The sequence below is a fragment of the Narcine bancroftii genome, chromosome 4 (assembly GCF_036971445.1).
Source record: "Narcine bancroftii isolate sNarBan1 chromosome 4, sNarBan1.hap1, whole genome shotgun sequence".
Classification (NCBI taxonomy): Eukaryota; Metazoa; Chordata; class Chondrichthyes; order Torpediniformes; family Narcinidae; genus Narcine; species Narcine bancroftii.
The window spans coordinates 43,218,644-43,238,453 of record NC_091472.1 but is presented as its reverse complement, the minus strand read 5'-3'; the positions used below and the strand labels follow the sequence as shown (position 1 = coordinate 43,238,453).

General features: G+C 46.8%; 1 long non-coding RNA gene across 4 annotated transcripts in view; it reads left to right on the top strand.

Moving 5' to 3' along the window:
- The first annotated feature begins 1,766 nt into the window (after positions 1-1,766).
- LOC138760500 (uncharacterized) overlaps positions 1,767-19,810 on the top strand; it is an 81,068-nt gene continuing 63,024 nt past the window's right edge. For 2 of the 4 annotated variants that reach the window (XR_011355665.1, XR_011355666.1), the window contains exons 1-2: positions 1,767-2,060; positions 2,436-2,681. This is a non-coding gene — a long non-coding RNA (uncharacterized lncRNA). The remainder of the gene's footprint in view (positions 2,061-2,435; positions 2,682-19,810) is intronic. The other 2 variants (XR_011355663.1, XR_011355664.1) reach the window with 2 other exon arrangements.

Below are 19,810 nucleotides of genomic sequence, written 5' to 3'. Positions count from 1 at the left end.
GGTCCAAGCAGCTGATGATCAGGATCATCTTAGAGGATGAAGACAAAATCCAAGCCGCGGCCCACTGAGTCCATGAGCCGCTGGAACGTTCTTGAGTCCAAAAGGCATTGGCAGGAACTCGAATAGACCAAACCGGGTAATGAGGGCTGTCTTGGGGGCATTACTGGGGTGGTTGGAATCTGGTAATACCTGCAGACCAGCAAATGTTGGAGAAGATGCGTGTCCCATGCAAGTTGGCCATGAAGTTCTGAATGTGGGGAACTGGGTAGTGGTCGGCCATGGTGACATCATTTACCCTTCTGTAGTCGCCACATGGCCTCCATCCTCCAGCCAACTTGGGCACCATGTGCAGCGGAGAAGCCCACAGGTTGTCTGAGTGCCAGACAATCTCCAACTCCTCCATTTTCTTGAATTCCTCCTTGATGAGGTGGAGTTTGTCAGGCAGGAGCTTGTGTGCCAGGGTGTGTAGCAGTGGCCTTTGAGTGGGAATGTGGAGAACTGCAGCGTGATAATGGTCGGGAACTTCATTAGTAATCTGGCAAATTTGTTGCCTGACAAAGTCACAGAGTCCAAGTGTGGAGCTGGTAACCTGGCTTCACCGAGTGAGAAGGTCTGGAAGGTCCTGGCATTCACTAGGCGCCGTCCCTTGAGGTTCACTAGGAGGCAGTGTGCCTGGTGTAAATCTGCACCCAATAAAGGCCGTGACACTGCTGCCAGCGTAAATGACCAGGTGAAATGGCTGGAACCAAACTGTCGTGGGATGTTCCACATTCCGTATATGCAAATAATGCTGTTGTTGGCAGTGGTGAGCTTGAGGGTGTCATGGCTCGAGGGGTCAACACACTAACCTCAGCCCTGCGTATATGAGGAACTTTCACCCGGAATGTCGGTCCCATAAGTAAAGGAGGCTATCATGGTGGCCAGCCACCGTCACCATTAGCAATGGCTATCCCCCGCATTTCCCAGAAAAGTACAGGGTGGGCGGCAATGGTGGGGTCCTGAACCTCACTTTTGGTGGTAAAAACAACAACGGTCTGAACTGGGATCACTCCTTGCTGTGGGCGTCACTGGCTTTGTTGATGTTGTGGGGAAGGCCTGGGCCTTAGCGTGTGATGCAGCAACTTGGTCGATGGAGGCCCTGCCATGCTGCTTGATATCCCACAGGATGTCTGTGTGGGCTCTACTTTGCATGGGTCACTGAAATTGTCATCTGTGATGAGGAGGCAGACATCTACTGGCATCTGCTTAAGAAAGACTTGTTTGAACAGTAAACATGACTTATGGCCATCTGCTAGTGCCAGCGTCTCGTTCATTAAGGCCGATGATGCACAGTCACCAGGCCATCCATGTGGAGCAACTGCACTGTGCCCTCATGGCAGGAGAGGCCAAAAGTATGGATCAGGGGCACCTTGATTATTTCATACCTGTCCACAATCAGTGGCTGTTATAGGAAATCGATGATGTGACTTGCTGTTTCCTGGATGAGTGAACCGACCATATAGTAGTACTTTTGTGGCATCCAAGACCATTTGCCTGACCTGGAATGTTTTGCCTGTTCAAACAAGACCTGTAGCTGCGAGGTCCAGGAAATCAGCAGTTTCAATTAAACTGCATTCGGCATACTTGGGTTGGTCATCATTTGGTCCAAATGCCATTTGAACCATCAGAGTCACAATGTAGTCACACTAGGCACGTAACGAGTGAAAGAACCACAAAGAGTCGAAAGTGAGTTGAACCGAATGACTTTAATAGAATCCCTCGGAACTCGATGACGCTTGTGACTCCCAGGATCTTTATGACATCAGCTGCCAGGCTGTGGGCTTTCCTTGCACCCAGAGCTCTCACAGTCAGATCACCACAGACTTGCCCGCATTTCTCTGAGCTGGTTCGCTGCCAAACTGCCTTCTATTCCTGGAAGATGTCTTGGTGTTGGGAAACTCATCAGCCAATGAGCTTCCAGAAGGGAATATAGTGATTCTCTGGTTAAGCTCTGAAATCTTGTTGTCCATTTATGCCATATTGAAATTTCATTGCCCACATTTAGAAAACAAAAGATTGAGGTAAGCACTACTTCTAAATCCCAGTTTCAATTATAGAGATAAAATAATACCGTTATTATGCCTTCCATAAGACCAAAAGATATAGGAGCAGAAGTAGGCCATTTGGTCGATCAAGTCTCCTTGGCAGACCTCTATTAAGTCTGTTAAGGTACATATCTCTATTAAGTCACCTCTTTAGTCTCTTTAATCTGGTCCCTGCTTTAATTAGAATAGGATTCAAAGATTTGCAGTCTGGTATTGAAATGTTATGTCACCATACCCCAACTGGGTTTGTAAAGATGCTACATATGTTTGCAGTGATATCAACAGGGTTCTTTGATGATGTGTTTGTGATGTGCTTGTGATTTCTAATCCAGTCAAATGTTTCCCTTACAGATGTTGTCAGCCATGTATGAGAAAGGTACAGCCTATAGGACACTTCTGCTCAAAAATTCAGGTGATACTCCCATGACGTTTTCCCTGCATTCACCACACAAAACCATCATTAGAATTAAGCCAAACATTGGTTTTGTTCTACCGAAGGCCCATCGGATATTGACGCTGAAAGTATCTCCCCAGAATGAGGGCCTTACCAAGTACACACTGCCATTGCATCTAAATGCCTCAGAGAAGTACAATCAGGTAATGAGTCACAGAGTTTCGGCGAAGTGGGCTTATCTAAAATGGATAATATGAGGGGACAGCTTTAAGGTGCTTGGGAGAAAGTACAGGGGAATGTAAGAGGTAGGATTTCCACACAGTGGTGGATATATGGAATGTGCTGCCGGCCATGGTGATGGTGGCAGGTACAATAGGATCCAATGGAACTATTAGATTGGTAGATGGAACTGAGAAAAATGGAGAGCTATGCAGTAAGGAAATTCTAAGCAGTTGGTAAAGTAGGTTGTTATGTCCGCATAACACTGTGGGCCAAAAGACTTGTACTGTGCTGTAGATTTCTATATTCTAAGGAGAACACCAAGAAGGTTCACAGAGTTGAATCATGTGATGAGATGATTTCCACTCCCCCCCACCCCCACCCACCTGGTCTTGTTAGAATGTCATCAATTTGTTCTCTCTCACTGAAACTGCTTGAGCCGCTGAGTTTGTCCAGCAGATTGTATTTTGCCCAACAATCTCATTGTGCTTGAGGTGTGAGATAGTGGATACAGGGATGATTGATGCCTGGGTCCCTAAAACCAGGGATAAAAATCTCAAAGTAAGTGAGCCTCATTCTGTAGAGATCATGAAAAAATGTCTTCATCCAGAAAGGAAAGAATCTTTGGAAGAATATCATGAAGGCTCCATTGACGTGTATATTCAATATCAAGATTGATGCAATTTTAAACATTAAAGTGGTGCTGAGGTAAAAGGTCAGACATGAACACTGAACAGACATGAGGGCTCAAGTGGCCAAATCCTGCTTCTTTCTCAAACATTATGCTCTGGTGTCACTGCCAAAATTTTCCCTTTATGATGAACATTAAGAATAAAGCATAAAAGAAAGCTGTGATTGTCATAAAAACACACAGAAATGATGAAAGAACTCAGCAGGTCTAGCAGTGTCCACTGAGAACTGCTGTGATTTTATTTCATCAGATGCAAGGATCGACAATGAGACAATGAGATAGACAACAGACTCGCCAAGGCAAATAGCGCCTTTGGAAGACTACACAAAAGAGTCTGGAAAAACAACCAACTGAAAAACCTCACAAAGATAAGCGTATACAGAGCCGTTGTCATACCCACACTCCTGTTCGGCTCCGAATCATGGGTCCTCTACCGGCACCACCTACGGCTCCTAGAACGCTTCCACCAGCGTTGTCTCCGCTCCATCCTCAACATCCATTGGAGCGCTCACACCCCTAACGTCGAGGTACTCGAGATGGCAGAGGTCGACAGCATCGAGTCCACGCTGCTGAAGATCCAGCTGCGCTGGATGGGTCACGTCTCCAGAATGGAGGACCATCGCCTTCCCAAGATCGTATTATATGGCGAGCTCTCCACTGGCCACCGTGACAGAGGTGCACCAAAGAAAAGGTACAAGGACTGCCTAAAGAAATCTCTTGGTGCCTGCCACATTGACCACCGCCAGTGGGCTGATAACGCCTCAAACCGTGCATCTTGGCGCCTCACAGTTTGGCGGGCAGCAGCCTCCTTTGAAGAAGACCGCAGAGCCCACCTCACTGACAAAAGGCAAAGGAGGAAAAACTCAACACCCAACCCCAACCAACCAATTTTCCCTTGCAACCGCTGCAATCGTGTCTGCCTGTCCCGCATCGGACTGGTCAGCCACAAACGAGCCTGCAGCTGACGTGGACTTTTTTACCCCCTCCATAAATCTTCGTCCGCGAAGCCAAGCCAAAGAAAGAAGACTGAGGGTGTAGGTTAATTGGATGTAAATTGGACAGCACGGACTCAAGGGCCGAGATGCCCTGTTACCTTGCTGTATGTCTAAAAAAAAATTAAGGTGAGAGGGCTCATTTAAAAGTGTATATTTTTTAAAAAATCCCCTGACACTCACTTAACTCTCTTTTTAAAAGTATCACCACTCACATCGCCCCCATTATGAAAGCATAGCTCAACTTTACATTCCACCCTCCCTCCCTATGCAGAGTCCCAGACTATCTGAGATACACCATTCCTTCCCAGCTGTAAGAATTAGATCAGCCTTGGACTCATTAACTGGCAGAACAAGTGTGAGATGATTAACTGGCCTACTTCTACTCCTAGTGAATATGTTCATGTTCTAGTTAGAGTGTTCACTTAATCTTATAGTGTGCTTTAGTTTAGTTTATTTATATTGCACATTTAAAACAATTCACATTGAACAAAGTGCTCTACAGATCATAAATTACTTCTTAACTTAAGCAGCTATTTAAAGCGCAGTATAAAACAGGTCTCTGAGGTTTAGAATTGTACATACAACATGGTAACAATCGACAATCACTTCAAAACACTTGCGAGTAAAAATTCAACTTCAGCCTGCATTTAAAAGAGTTAAAGGAAGGGGCTGATTTGATGGAGGGAGGAACGTTGTTCCACAGTTTGGGGGCTGGTATTGTAAAGACGCAATCTCCCCTGAGTTTGTGATTTGAGTGCGGAACAACCTAGCGCCTCAAATTGGCTGATCTGAGGGGTCTCAAAATGAAATAGTTAATTAGGAGATCGGTGATGTAGGAGAGGGCTAGTCCATCGATGGATTTGTAAACAAACTGGAAAACTTTATAATCTATCCCGAACCACAGTGTCAATCAGTGAAGGGAGGCGAGAATAGGGGTGATGTGGTCCCTTTTCTTGGCTCCTGCCAGGAGCCTTGCTGCCGTATTCTGAACCAGTTGCAGATGGGATAATGATGACTGAATAAATCCTATGTAAAGAGAGTTAGAGTAGTCTAAATGGGAGACAATAAGGGGGTGGATAACTTTCTCGAGGTCTTTCAGTGACACGAATGATTTGATTTTGGCAATAGTATGGAGCTGGAAAAAGCTAGCTTTTACTATTGTATTGACTCTGTGTGGAAACATCACAGCAAAGCCTGTATTGCTGAAAGGGAAGGTAACTCACTGACTTACAGGTTGGGATACAACAAGGCCGATGAAGGACATCACTCACCAGAGAGTAAGAAGTTCTGTTTATGTCTGCAAAAAAATTACAGAGAGTTGTGACTGCAGCTTGATTCATCAAGCACATTCCCCTCCCTGCTATCATTTCTGTCAAAACTTCCTGCTGCCTTGGAAAAGCAGCCAACATATTGTAAGAGCCACTGCACCCTGGACACACATCGCATCAGGAAGAAGGTTCATGAGCTTGAGATCATACACCACATGATTCAAGGACAATTTCATTCCCACCATTATCAGACTCCTTGTACTGATATGTTTTCCTCCATTTCCTGAATATATGAGGCTGGCTCATGACTCATCCTTTAAGTCTCCTCCCCTTTTGCCCTGGCCATAAAGGTCATGTTACCTCCCCCTTTCTGGCAGTCCTGTACCTGGATCTGGGCCAACCAAAGTCTTGTGTGCATTAAAGGTTATTGTTCCTGCAGCCTGTGACTCTGTGGTTATTGATGGAGCCCGTCAATTTAATGCAAACAACAACGCCTCTCCAGCAATGGAGAAACCGCTGCGCCCTGATCGGTTGGAAGTGGACGCCCATCTCCCAGGAGCGTCAGTGTACTATGAGCAGTGGTTCAGCTGCTTCAACAAATTTCTCGAGGCCGCGGCCAAATTGGTGAACTCCGACGAGAAAAAGCTGAAGGTCCTACAAGCAAGAGACGGCCAGAGAGTCTTTCAGGACATAAAGAGCTGTCCTACTTACATGGAAGTGATGGCCAAACTTCAGACCCTCTACAAAACCGAAGCTCAATGAGGTGTACTTGCTCTACCTTCTGGCATCCTGAAAACAGCAACTCGGTGAGTCGGTAGAAGATTTCCTTCGTGACCTGTTTGTGCTAGGAAAAGACTGTTGGGGTAGTCTTGCAGCTCCTGTGCCGATGGCCCAGTGTGTCGAAGACCTGGTCCAGGATGCTTGTCTGTCGGGGTTGAGGTACGATTGCATCAAGCAGCGTCTGCTTGAAGTGGACCAACTACTGCTGAAATGGGAGGTGCAGTTGACCAGAACCCTGGGCTCAGTCCAGTGCCATGCAGAATCGATAGCAGGAAAAACCAGGTCCATCATATGGGCACAGCTGATGCTGCCATCTTAGGTGATGGCAACTGGAACTGCAGACCCAACCTCTGTGGCCATGGCAGTCGAACACTCCAAGTGTTACTTCTGCGGGCAAGCAAAGCACCCTCGATGAATCTGCCCCACAAAAGGCGCTACCTGCTCTGGCTGCAGTAAGAGGGGACACTATTAGTGGGTCTGTAAAGCCAGGCCCTCCCCTAGAAGCAGCACGGTGTGCATGACTGACAAGTGGATTTCACCTTCACTTCTGGTGCTGACTGGATGCATGGTGAGAGGAACACCATCTTACCTGCTACCACCCCCGCTCTCCGCATGGACAACACCGCGGCTGCCCGCCTCGTTGACGTCACTTCCATCTGGCTCTGTGACTCCACCCCCGTGGAAGGCGCCACTTCTATATTCTCCCTCAGCCTTGGAAGTGATTACCACGTGGTCAACAGGGAGGATACCATATTGTACTTCGGGCCTCTCCACTGATGTTGATATCGATGATGACAAAGTTCCACTCTTGGCTTTGATTACGCTGAACCAGGCCAACCCTCATCTGATGGAGATAGAGGTGAATGAGCACAAAATTAACTGCCTCTTCGACAGTGGCAGTACGGAGAGCTTTGTCCCACCCTGACTTGGACCACGGACTCTCGCTCCCTATCTGGCCGATGAGCAGCTCCATATCAATGTTGCCAAGGGCCACCAAACTAACATCAGTGGGTACTTTGTTGGATCTCTGACAGTGGGGAAGGAACATTACAATGACTTTTCCCTGTTATTCATGTCCCAGCTCTGTGCGCCGATCCTCTTGGACCTCGACTTTCAAAGTCAGTTCAGGAGTGTGACGATGGCGTCTGGGGGCCCATAACTGCCACTCACAGTGTACTACCCACAGATCACTGACACCCCCCCTCCCACAGCTCTCCAGTGCCAGCCTGTGGCCCTTCCACCCTTCGGGTGTCCCCTCTGTCACTATTCGCTAACTTAACCCTAGACTGCAGACCCATAGCTACCAAATGTAGGTGCTACAGCACCAAGGATATGGCATTCATCTGGGCTGAGGTTTGGTGACTCCTGTCGGAGGGGATCATCACCCTTAGCTCCAGGGGTCAGGGGTGTAAGCAAGCCCCGGATGGTTATAGATTACAGTTTAACCATCAACCGATTCACACAGTTGGACGCATATCCCATTCCCAGGATAACTGACATGGTCAATAAGGATGCCTAATACCGTGTTTTTTCAACCATTAACCTCAAGTTGGCATATCACCAGCTCTCCCTCTGCCCGGGAGATCGTATGCATGCGGGCTTCGAGGCCGACAACAAGCTCTTACACTTCCCCAGGGTCCCTTTTGGTGTCACAAATGGTGTCTCCTCATTCCAACGGGTGATGGATTGGATAGTAGATGAGCACAACCTGGCAGCAATGTTCCCTTATTTATATAATGTTACCATCTGCGGTCATAGCCAGCAGGATTACGATGCAGACATCGCAACATTTTTGGATACAGCCAAGTCCCTGAATCTGACCTGTAATAAGGACAAATGTACCTTTAACATGAATCGCCTGGCCTTACTTAGATGCATTGTGGCGCATGGCATCATTGCCCTGGACCCCGACCGCATGCGACCCCTGATGGGGCTCCTGGTCCCAAGCACCCTGGAGGGACTAAAGGGGTACCTGGGACTGTTTTCATACTATGCACAATGGGTGCCCACCTCCTGATAAAGTCCACTATGTTCCCATTATGGGCAGAAGCTCAGGCTGCTTTTCATGACATCAGAGAGGACATTGCAAAAGCCATGATGCATGCTGTGGATGAATCCATCTCCTTCCAGCTAGAGAGCAATGTTTCTGACTTCCCACTGGCCGCCACACTCAACCAGACAGGCAGACCAGTAACATTTTTTCCCCAAACCCTTCACGCCCGTGAGATGCGGCACTCCTCTGTCGAGAGGGAGGCGCAGGCAATCATTGAGGCAGTGCACCATTGGCACCACTACCTAACTGGTAAAAAGGTTTACCCTGTTGATGGACCAACGAACCGTCACCTTTATGTTCAACACAACACTGAGGGGTAAAATTTAAAAAAAAGACAAGATCCTTTGGTGGAAAATTGAGCTTTCCACCTACAACTATGACATCTTGTACAAGCCAGGTAAGCTCAACGACCCTCCAGGTGCCCTTTTCCAGGGGAAGGCGCCAGTGTACCTCTCAAATGCTTCCAAGCCCTCCATAGTGACCTCTGTCACCCCAGAGTTACGATATTGTTCCATTTCAGTATCACGCTGGCAAGACGTGTTGTCAGAAGCTCTGCATGCCATCCGATCGCTCCTATTCACCACCACGAATACTACCCCACATGAATGTATATTTGCCTTTACCAGGAAGCCGGTGAATGGGTCCTTGATTACCCCCTTGTTGGCGACCAGAGGACCGGTCCTGCTCCAGAAACATGTGAGGGGCCATAAAACAGACCCACTGGTGGAAGAGGTGCACCTCATACATGCAAACCCACAGAATGCTTTCGTGCGATATCCCGATGGCCATGAGGACACAGTACCCATCCGGGACCTGGCATGTGCCGAAGAGCCCAAAAACTACCTCATCCAAACCGGTCCATCCTATTTTTCACATCTCACCCCATTGGGATTCGTTGTTAGAGACCAAGTTGCACGCCACACCCTACCTAGAACACACTCCAAATGTGCCAACCCCTGACAAGGTACTGAATCCTTCCCCTTCTCATACTTTTTCAGTCAGCATCCCGGCACAGACAGTCTCTTCTCCACACACACAGATGGCCACTCCACCTCCAGACACCTGTCCAGCAGCACAGTAGACCATCACCATGCCTGCTCCTCGCTGGTCCCACAGGTGGAGGAGGACACCAGCGCAGCTGGACGTCTAGCATTGAGTGTTTGTGGGGATGGGGGGGTTCTGTTTTAAAAAAGGGTGAATGTACCGATATGTTTTCCTCCATTACTGGCCTTACCAGTTATGTATATATGAGGCTGGACTACCCACTAATGACTCATTCCTTAAGTCTCCTCCCCTTTTGCCTTGACCATAAAGGTCGCATTACCTTCCCCTTTCCGGTAGTCCTGTACTCGGATCTGGGCCAGCCAAAGTCTTATGTGCATTAAAACCTGCAGCTTATGACTCTGTGGTATTGATAGAGCCTATCATTCTTGAATGAGCCTCACACTGGGAAAATTATGTTGCCGTTCCTCTGTTTTAGGGGAACTTTTTTCTCTTTAACTGCTAGACTATGTCTTATGACCAGCTAGACTGCTCGCAGAAAATGAATTTCTCACTGCCTATCACTTGATGGAACAATAAACTTGATCTTGAGTTTGATGGTTCAGTCATTTCTGAGACACAGTCAATCTAGCCACCTTTCAAATGGAGAAGAAAGTTAATCCCGGTTGTTAGCCGACAGTGGTAAAATTTGGTCCATTTGTGTTTCATGTCAGGAAACAGATCATGGCTGCATGCAACTTGTCTTGGATAGCACTCAGCAAACAACGGTCACACCACCCATAGCACACAATGATAATCTAAATTGTGAGAGTTTGTTCCCCCTCCAATTTGCATCCTGTGTCTTTTCTATTGTTATATTCCCTTTGTGTCCATAAGGCAAGGATTCCCAAGATTTCATAGGATGGACTATAACATTTCAAGAAGTGAGCATCAAACCCCTGTTTGAGAATATTTGTGGGTTGAACAATATTTGCTGGGATTGTCAGAGGAACATTCATGAATAAAGATTCAAGATTATTTTGTAATCATGTACATAGATATACAAAATTTGTTAAAGTTTGTTTTTTTAAAAGCTCACAATAGATGCCACTAGCCCATCAACCCCTCTGAGAGGAGAGAGGGGAGCAAAATAGAGTCCCCTCAGTAATGCTGAGTGTCCGTGGATTCGCTGTCTGCAATCCTACAAGTTCTGGAGCCACATGGCCTCTTGCCTGTTCCTAGCTCTGAGCTCCAAAATTATCAGAAAGCTGTGGGCACCTGAGGCCTTCTGGGAGCCCTGCTCACCATCATTACCCTCGGCATCCCCTTGAATTCTGATCCTGATACCTGATTCCCATGAACCGAACTCCAGCAGCCCACAGCCTGATGCAAGTCCTTCAGCTTCTGACCCATGTATTGGTCCACTCCTGTGATTTCTTCCTATGTCCTCCCAAACTTCTCCTCCAAGACAGAGAGGGGATGTTCTCCCACTAGTGACCTGTGCTGATTCGCTGATCTCCCAGAGCCCATAACTCTTGTAGTCTGCTGCCAAGAATGGGTGCTGCCATTTTGGACAGGCATTAAATTAAATGTAAGTGTAGAACTCTATTCTTTGCTTAGATGGAGCTCGATAGCAACAGGGGAGTGTTATTGGACAAGAATTGATGCTCAGTAACAAGATAAGAATAAAAACAATTCAGGAAATTGTGGAAGTAGCAATGCCAAAGCACGAATGATAGGAATACACTGGAGGCTATTTTTTGTCAGGAGTCTACGCATGCATTCAATCCCATGTACATTAGACAAAGAAGGTTAATATTTATCAGGCACTTCTTACAATCACCAAGCAACCTAAAATCCATTTTAAAGTTGATAATGTAAAAAATGCAGCATAAAATTTGCATTTAATGACATTCTGTGCAGAACATTGTGGTACAGTAAAACCCCTTGTATCCTGCACCTATGGGGATTAGTTGATACCGGATAAGTGTATTTTCTGGTTGCTTGAGACTTACTCTTACAAGGCCTACCTAAAACCCATCTGCAGCCTCATGATCCATTAATTTATGATCACCAGGCAAATCTAATTTATGGATAATGTGATGGATCTTGAATCAGCTAAACCAGCCATCTAATAAAGAGCACTGAGTATCAATATTCATCTTCTCGTGGAACTCCTTTAGTTTCTCTTGCAAAATGGGTCTTTATATGCAGCCACCTTCTGACTTTTTCAAACAAAACCATTCAAAAGGAACCTAGCCGGGAGGTATGACGAGTGTGACGTCGGTTTTACCAGTGTCGAACTTCATATAAAACTGCTTAATTTTCTGAGACTGGGTTTTAATGTTTTGGTGATTGTTGAGCCAACATTAAATTCTTCCATAAGCACTGCACGACTTGCACCATTTTCCAGTCTCTTACATATCTCCATCTTCTGCTTAAAGATAAACACCACAGTGTTTTTTCTTATATATAATATTACTAACTTTATTAATTCTTCACTCTTTATTTTGGGGGGGGAAGGGTGGGTTTTTGTATATATAGTTTTTTTTTAGTGGTCGTATAAATTGGGGGGGGTTAGATTGATTTAAGTTAGGTTATTAATGTTGTGTTGCAATAATTACTTCATTTTTATTTTTTCTTTAAATGTAATTTCTTTGTTTTATTCATGTAATAAAATCTTTAAATAAAGTTTCAAAAAAAAAGATAAACACCACAATTTAATGACTGCCTGGTTGATTTTCTTTCAGCATGGTAATGGTCAGGGGTAAATGTGTCCAAAATAATGTCCTGCAAAATGGAATCTCTGTTTACATTGGTCACAAGGCAGGAAAAGGTTGCAGGTGTCGCCTGGCGCGTGAGTGGTAGATTGGCAAACTGACAGTGAGGTTCGCCTATTTTAAAATTACATATTTTTTTACCTATTATTTAATTCTTATTTTAAAATTTTTTTTTGCCTATTGCTTGAAACTGCCAGTTGCTTGAATTCCAGACCCCATCGGCTTTACTGGAGTAAATTTAAATTGATTTACAACACAAGAGAAGCTGATTCTTGCCATTGAAACCCATGCCATCCAATTACAGCCAACCCTGTTTATTCTGGAAGGTGGGAGAAATCCGGAGCACCCAGAAAAAAAAACCCATGCAGGTCACAGGCAGAGCAAACAAATTCTTTATAGATAGTGGTGGATTTGAACCCAGGTTACAAGTGCTGGAAATATGTTGCACTAACTGCTACATTAACAGTGCAAAGATTCTATAGCCGACGTTAATTGAGAAGGAATTCTTGCTCTTGGGCACTAGGGGTAAACTTGCCTACTCTTCTTTGAAATATTGCCATGGGTTTTTTGATATCCACCCAAGAAGATGGCACATTAGATAAATGGCTCATCCTTGAGGTACTGATTTTGTTTTGAAGTCTCTGGAGTGAACTTGATCTCATTCTTGTGTGGGAATTCAGGGTGATGCATCGAGTCCACGCTGCTGAAGATCCAGCTGCGCTGGATGGGTCACGTCTCCAGAATGGAGGACCATCGCCTTCCCAAGATCGTATTATATGGCGAGCTCTCCACTGGCCACCGTGACAGAGGTGCACCAAAGAAAAGGTACAAGGACTGCCTAAAGAAATCTCTTGGTGCCTGCCACATTGACCACCGCCAGTGGGCTGATAACGCCTCAAACCGTGCATCTTGGCGCCTCACAGTTTGGCGGGCAGCAGCCTCCTTTGAAGAAGACCGCAGAGCCCACCTCACTGACAAAAGGCAAAGGAGGAAAAACCCAACACCCAACCCCAACCAACCAATTTTCCCTTGCAACCGCTGCAATCGTGTCTGCCTGTCCCGCATCGGACTGGTCAGCCACAAACGAGCCTGCAGCTGACGTGGACTTTTTACCCCCTCCATAAATCTTCGTCCGCGAAGCCAAGCCAAAGAAAGAAAGAAAGAAAGAAAGAGAGAAGAAAATAAGGCAATGTAACACTCCAAACACATTTGCTGCTTTCACAGTTCTGGAACAGAGGCACAAAGCTGACAATAAGTGATTGACAAATATATACTGATGAACAAGCAAGGCCTTTTCCAGCTGGCATTGCCAAACAATGATCAGGACTAATAGCTTTGTTTTGACTTCCTCCCACCCACTCCCCACACCTTCACTGTGAAGCTACAGACATTCATCCTGGCATTGAGAACACAAACTATCTTTGCTTTTGAACATTATAAAGAACCCACTCCCCACACCTTCACTGTGAAGCTACAGACATTCATCCTGGCATTGAGAACACAAACTATCTTTGCTTTTGAACATTCTTTTCTTTGGCTTGGCTTCGCGGACGAAGATTTATGGAGGGGGTAAAAAGTCCACGTCAGTTGCAGGCTCGTTTGTGGCTGACAAGTCCGATGCGGGACAAAACAAAAGAGGAGCCAGAATCTTGACCCATTGAAGGGTTAATCATTAATCCTTTCTACGTCTTATCTCGTGTGGACTCTAAGCAGCGTAACCAGTACACACCTTGTCAGTTTCTACATGCACAAAGCTCTACCTCTGCTGAGTCCTCCACTATCTCTGAATTGTCCAATATCTAGTACTAGCAACTTCCTTCAACTTGAGACGGGGAAGACCAACACCAGCTCTATGGTTTCTCTAACAACTGTTAACCCCATGACACCTGAATGGCTCCCTCTCCCAACTAACTCTGAAACGGAATCAGACTGGCAATATAGATGTTCTACTTCCCTCAAGAGGAACCGCCTAACCTGCATTGAGACTTGACTATTCTAATGCCCTCAAGACTGAACTGCTCATTGAACTCTCCACAAAACTCATGTCACTCAAAATCTGTTGTACTGTACTAATTAACCCCAAGACTCATTTATCTATCAACTCTGAGCTCACTGATTCATATTGATTTACAATTGATAATGTTGATTTTAAAATCCTCCCTTCAACGTAAATTTTTTTAATATATGTTAGAGATATAGCACAGTAATAGGCCCGAGGTCCTGTTGCTGCCACCGCCGGAGGCCAGACAAACCCCAGCAACCCGCACAGCCCGACCGTTGGCAGCCGAGCCCCGGGCCGGGAGCCATCAATGAGAACAAGCACAATACTATGTCTACATAACACGACCAGTCTCTTTCCACTCTAGTCTAAACTGTTAACTCCATTGCAGAGTTCTCTCCAGTCTTAAAATATTTTCTACTAGAACTTTTCTTTCTGATCCTCAACCAATGCTGCATCCCCTTTACTTGGCCGCGGCAGGAGTAAACGCACGCAGGCCGATTCCAAGGCGCACCACTCCATAACTGTGGACATCGGTCGTAGATCTCCAGATATGGTTCGACCTAAAAGGGGAGGCAGGCCTCTTCAGCCCGGTTAAGCAACCTGCATAGGAGAAGGTCACTCCGATATAAAACCTACGACCCAAGGACCTCGCTGCCACGTCCCAGCTTGCTTGGCCATGGCACACGAACCATGAGTGTAAAGGGTGGGGCCAGTACTGCGCACACTGCACTCCACCTAAAAGCTCCTTTGCGCAGGCCCGAGGACAGGTCCACATCCTCCCCCTCAAAAGATGCACACAAACTCAAGCTAGCATGTTGGAACATCAGAACCATGCTAGATAAGGCTGACAGCCACCGACCTGAACGTCGGTCCGCCCTCATCGCACATGAACTCCTCAGACTCGACATCGACATAGCCACTCTCAGCGAAGTCCGCCTTGCTGATGTAGGCAGCCTCCAAGAACACGGCACGGGCTTCACACTCTACTGGTCTGGCAAGCCTCAGGCTGAACGAAGCCTATCTGGTGTTGGCTTCATGGTCAAGAACTCCATTGCCTCCAAACTCGAAAATCTCCCGACAGGCCACTCTGACCGGATCGTGTCCATGCGACTCTCCCTTCAAAACAAGCGACGTATCACTCTCATCAGTGTCTATGCTCCAACCCTTCAGGCGGAACCAGCAGAAAAGGACAAGTTCTACATTGATCTGCGCAAACTCATCCAACGCACCCCTATAGCCGACAAGATTGTCATTCTTGGCAACATCAACGCTCACATCGGCAAAGACTCAGAAACCTGGCCAGGAATCCTTGGCAAGCATGGTGTCGGCAAGTGCAATGACAACGGGCGCCTCCTGTGAAAACTCTGCGCAGAACAGCGACTTGTCATTACTAACACCCTTTTCCAGCAGAGAGACAGCCTGAAGACTACCTGGATGCATCCACGATCCAAACACTGGCACCTCATGGACTACGTTCTGGTGCGAGGAAGAGACAAACGAGATGTGCTCCACACCAGGGTCATGCCAGGCGCGGAATGCCACACTGACCACCGGCTTGTTCGCTGCAAGTTCAAACTTCACTTCAAGCCAAAGTTCAAGAACAGTGGTGCCCCCAGAAAGAGGTTCAATGTTGGAAACTTGCAGTCAGACGTAGTGAGAGGAAACTTCTAGGCAAACCTTCAAGCAAGGCTCGAGGATGCAAACTGCCTCATGGACACATCTCCTGAAACCCTCTGGGATCAGCTGAAAATGGCCATACTGCAATCCACTGAAGAGGTACTGGGCTTCTCCTCCAGGAAAAAACAAGGACTGGTTTGACGAAAACAACCAGGAAATTCAGGAGCAGCTGGCAAAGAAGCGATCTGCCGACCAGGTTCACCTTGTAAAGCCTTCCTGGCCAGAGAAAAAATGAGTCTCCCGTCTCGCATGCAGCCACCTTCAGCGCAAACTCCGGGAGATCCAAAATGAGCGGTGGACTAGCCTTGCCAAACGAACCCAGCTTAGCGCTGACATTGGCGACTTCAGGGGTTTTTATGAGACACTAAAGGCTGTGTACGGCCCCTCACCCCAAGTCCAAAGCCCTCTGCGCAGCTCAGACGGTGAAGTCCTCCTCAGCGACAAGATCTCCATCCTCAATCGATGGTCAGAACACTTCCAATCCCTTTTCAGTGCCAACTGCTCAGTCCAAGAATCCGCCCTGCTCCAGCTCCCTCAACAACCCTTGAGGCTAGAGCTGGATGAGGTTCTTACCCGGGAAGAGACATATAAGGTAATTGAACAACTGAAAAGTGGCAAAGCAGCAGGTATGGATGGAATCCCCCAGAGGTCTGGAAGGCTGGCGGCAAAGCTCTGCATAGCAAACTGCATGAGTTTTTCATGCTCTGCTGGGACCAAGGAAAGCTGCCTCAGGACCTTCGTGATGCCATCATCATCATCCTGTACAAAAACAAAGGCGAGAAATCAGACTGCTCAAACTACAGGGGAATCACGCTGCTCTCCATTGCAGGCAAAATCTTCGCTAGGATTCTCCTTAATAGACTATTACCTAGTATCGCCGAAAATGTCCTCCCAGAATCACAGTGTGGCTTTCGCGCAAACAGAGGAACTACTGACATGGTCTTTGCCCTCAGACAGCTCCAAGAAAAGTGCAGAGAACAAAACAAAGGACTCTACATCACCTTTGTTGACCTCACCAAAGCCTTTGATACCGTGAGCAGGAAAGGGCTTTGGCAAATACTAGAGTGCCTCGGATAGCCCCCCAAGTTCCTCAACATGGTTATCCAACTGCACGAAAACCAACAAGGTCGGGTCAGATGCAGCAATGAGCTCTCCGAACCCTTCTCCATTGACAACGGCGTGAAGCAAGGCTGCGTCCTCGCACCAACCCTCTTTACTATCTTCTTCAGCATGATGCTGAAACAAGCCAATAAAGACCTCAACAATGAAGACGGTGTTTATATCCGGTACCGCACGGATGGCAGTCTCTTCAATCTGAGGCGCCTGCAAGCTCACACCAAGACACAAGAGCAACTTGTCCGTGAACTACTCTTTGCAGACGATACCGCTTTAATTGCCCATTCAGAGCCAGCTACCTATCTCGGCTGCACCATTTCATCGGATCGACAACGAGATAGACAACAGACTCGCCAAGGCAAATAGAGCCTTTGGAAGACTACACAAAAGCATCTGGAAAAACAACCAACTGAAAAATCGCACAAAGATAAGCGTATACAGAGCCGTTGTCATACCCACACTCCTGTTCGGCTCCGAATCATGGGTCCTCTACCGGCATCACCTACGGCTCTTAGAACGCTTCAATCAGCGCGGTTTCCACTCCATCCTCAACATTCATTTGAATGACTTCATCACCAACATCGAAGTACTCGAGCTGGCAGAGTCCGCAAGCATCGAATCCATGCTGCTGAAGACCCAACTGCGCTGGGTGGGTCACGTCTCCAGAATGGAGGACCATCGCCTTCCCAAGATCGTGTACTATGGCGATCTCTCCACTAGCCACCGAGACAGAGGTGTACCAAAGAAGAGGTGCAAGGACTGCTTAAAGAAATCTCTTGGTGCCTGCCACATTGACCACCACCAGTGGGCTGATATTGCCTCCAACCGTGCATCTTGGCGCCTCACAGTTCCGCAGGCAGCAACCTCCTTTGAAGAAGACCGCAGAGCCCATCTCACTGACAAAAGACAAAGGAGGAAAAACCCAACACCCAACCCCAACCAACCAATTTTCCCTTGCAACCGCTGCAACTGTGCCTGCCTGTCCCGCATTGGACTTGTCAGTCACCAACGAGCCTGCAGCAGATGTGGACATACCCCTCCATAAATCTTCGTCCACGAATCCAAGCCAAAGAAGGGAGTCCCTTCCAGCCCATGGTCCTGCACTACACCCAATTGATTTACTAATGTGGCAGCCCACAATTGTGGAGATCGGGCTGGCACATCGCGCGGCAGCAGACACGGGCAGAGATCGCTAAAGCGAATCCCAGGACAACGAACTGGTGGGCGTAGAAGCTGGGGCTGCATCAAAAAAACAGCCTTAAAATGGCGTTGGTTAAGCTGCCCAGTTAACTCAGCAGAAACAGGCTGGGGAAGAAGGACATTCTTATGCATGGATGTTCCCACCCGCTATTGTTATTCATATGTTATTCAATCAGCAAAAATGGCGGGAACTTGAACAGTATAAAAGCCGCCTTTCCAGCCCTAATAAAGAAGTTAGCTTAACCTGCCACACATACTGAGTAGGTGTGTGTGTTTCTTTGTAGCGGTCGGCTACACTGGTACAAAATCAAAGTTCATATTTATTGTCAGAATACATACATGATATCACATACAACCCTGAATATTTTTTAATGTGGTACAGGGTTCATAATTTCTGTACATAATTATAAATTGCACTAACTCTGTACATCTTTGGTATGTGGGAGGGAACTGGAACATATGGAGGAAACTCACACAGACATGGGGAAAGGGTACAAACTCCTTAAAGTCAGTGCGAGATTCAAACCCAAGTTAATGGCTCTGTAATTCTAACCATTACGCTAATCGTGCTGCCCAACTTTCTCTTCCTTTCTCCGCATTTGACAGTATTCTTTTCTTTGGCTTGGCTTCGTGGACGAAGATTTATGTCCACGTCAGCTGCAGGCTCGTTTGTGGCTGACAAATCTGATGCGGGACAGGCAGACACGGTTGCAGCGGTTGCAAGCGAAAATTGGTGGGTTGGGGTTGGGTGTTGGGTTTTTTCTCCTTTGTCTTTTGTCAGTGAGGTGGGCACTGCGGTCTTCTTCAAAGGAGGTTGCTGCCCGCCGAACTGTGAGGCGCCAAGATGCACGGTTTGAAGCGATATCAGCCCACTGGCGGTGGTCAATGTGGCAGGCATCAAGAGATTTCTTTAGGCAGTCCTTGTACCTCTTATTTGGTGCACCTCTGTCTTAGAATTCTTGGAAACATCTATCCTCTTAAAATTCTGGCCTTCTGTTCACTTTTTAGGATTTAAAAGGGCCAGACTTTATGATTCTGCCTGTGGCGATGATAATCCTACAATCCAGAATTTCCTGACACTTTTCTCTACCTCTTTTCCCTTTTTTTAAGAAGGTCTATTAAACCTATGTTTTTAACCAAGCTTTTCACCATCTGCCCTAAAAATACATAAATGTTCCACTAATGCATTTTGGGACTTTTTGTAAGAGGCGCTTTGTAAATATAGGTTGTTATTTATCTTTTGTGTCATGAGTTTGTCCCAATGCACCACACTCTCAATGAATTACTTTGGAAATGTAGTTGCTGTTGTTTTCCAGGTAGCTGCTATTTTGTGTGTGTGTGTGTGTGTGCGTGCGTGTGCGTGTGTGTGTGTGTGTGTGTGTGTGTGTGTGTGTGTGTGTGTGTGTGTGTGTGTGTGTGTGTGTGTGTGTGTGTGTGTGTGCGCGCGCGCGCGCGCGCGGGCGTGTAGCAAATCCAATAATGATTGGAAAAGAAATTATTACAGTTCACCCATTATTTTCCAATAAGCTGAAGGTTTTTATCAAGGGCTTTCTAAAATGAGATATCCTTT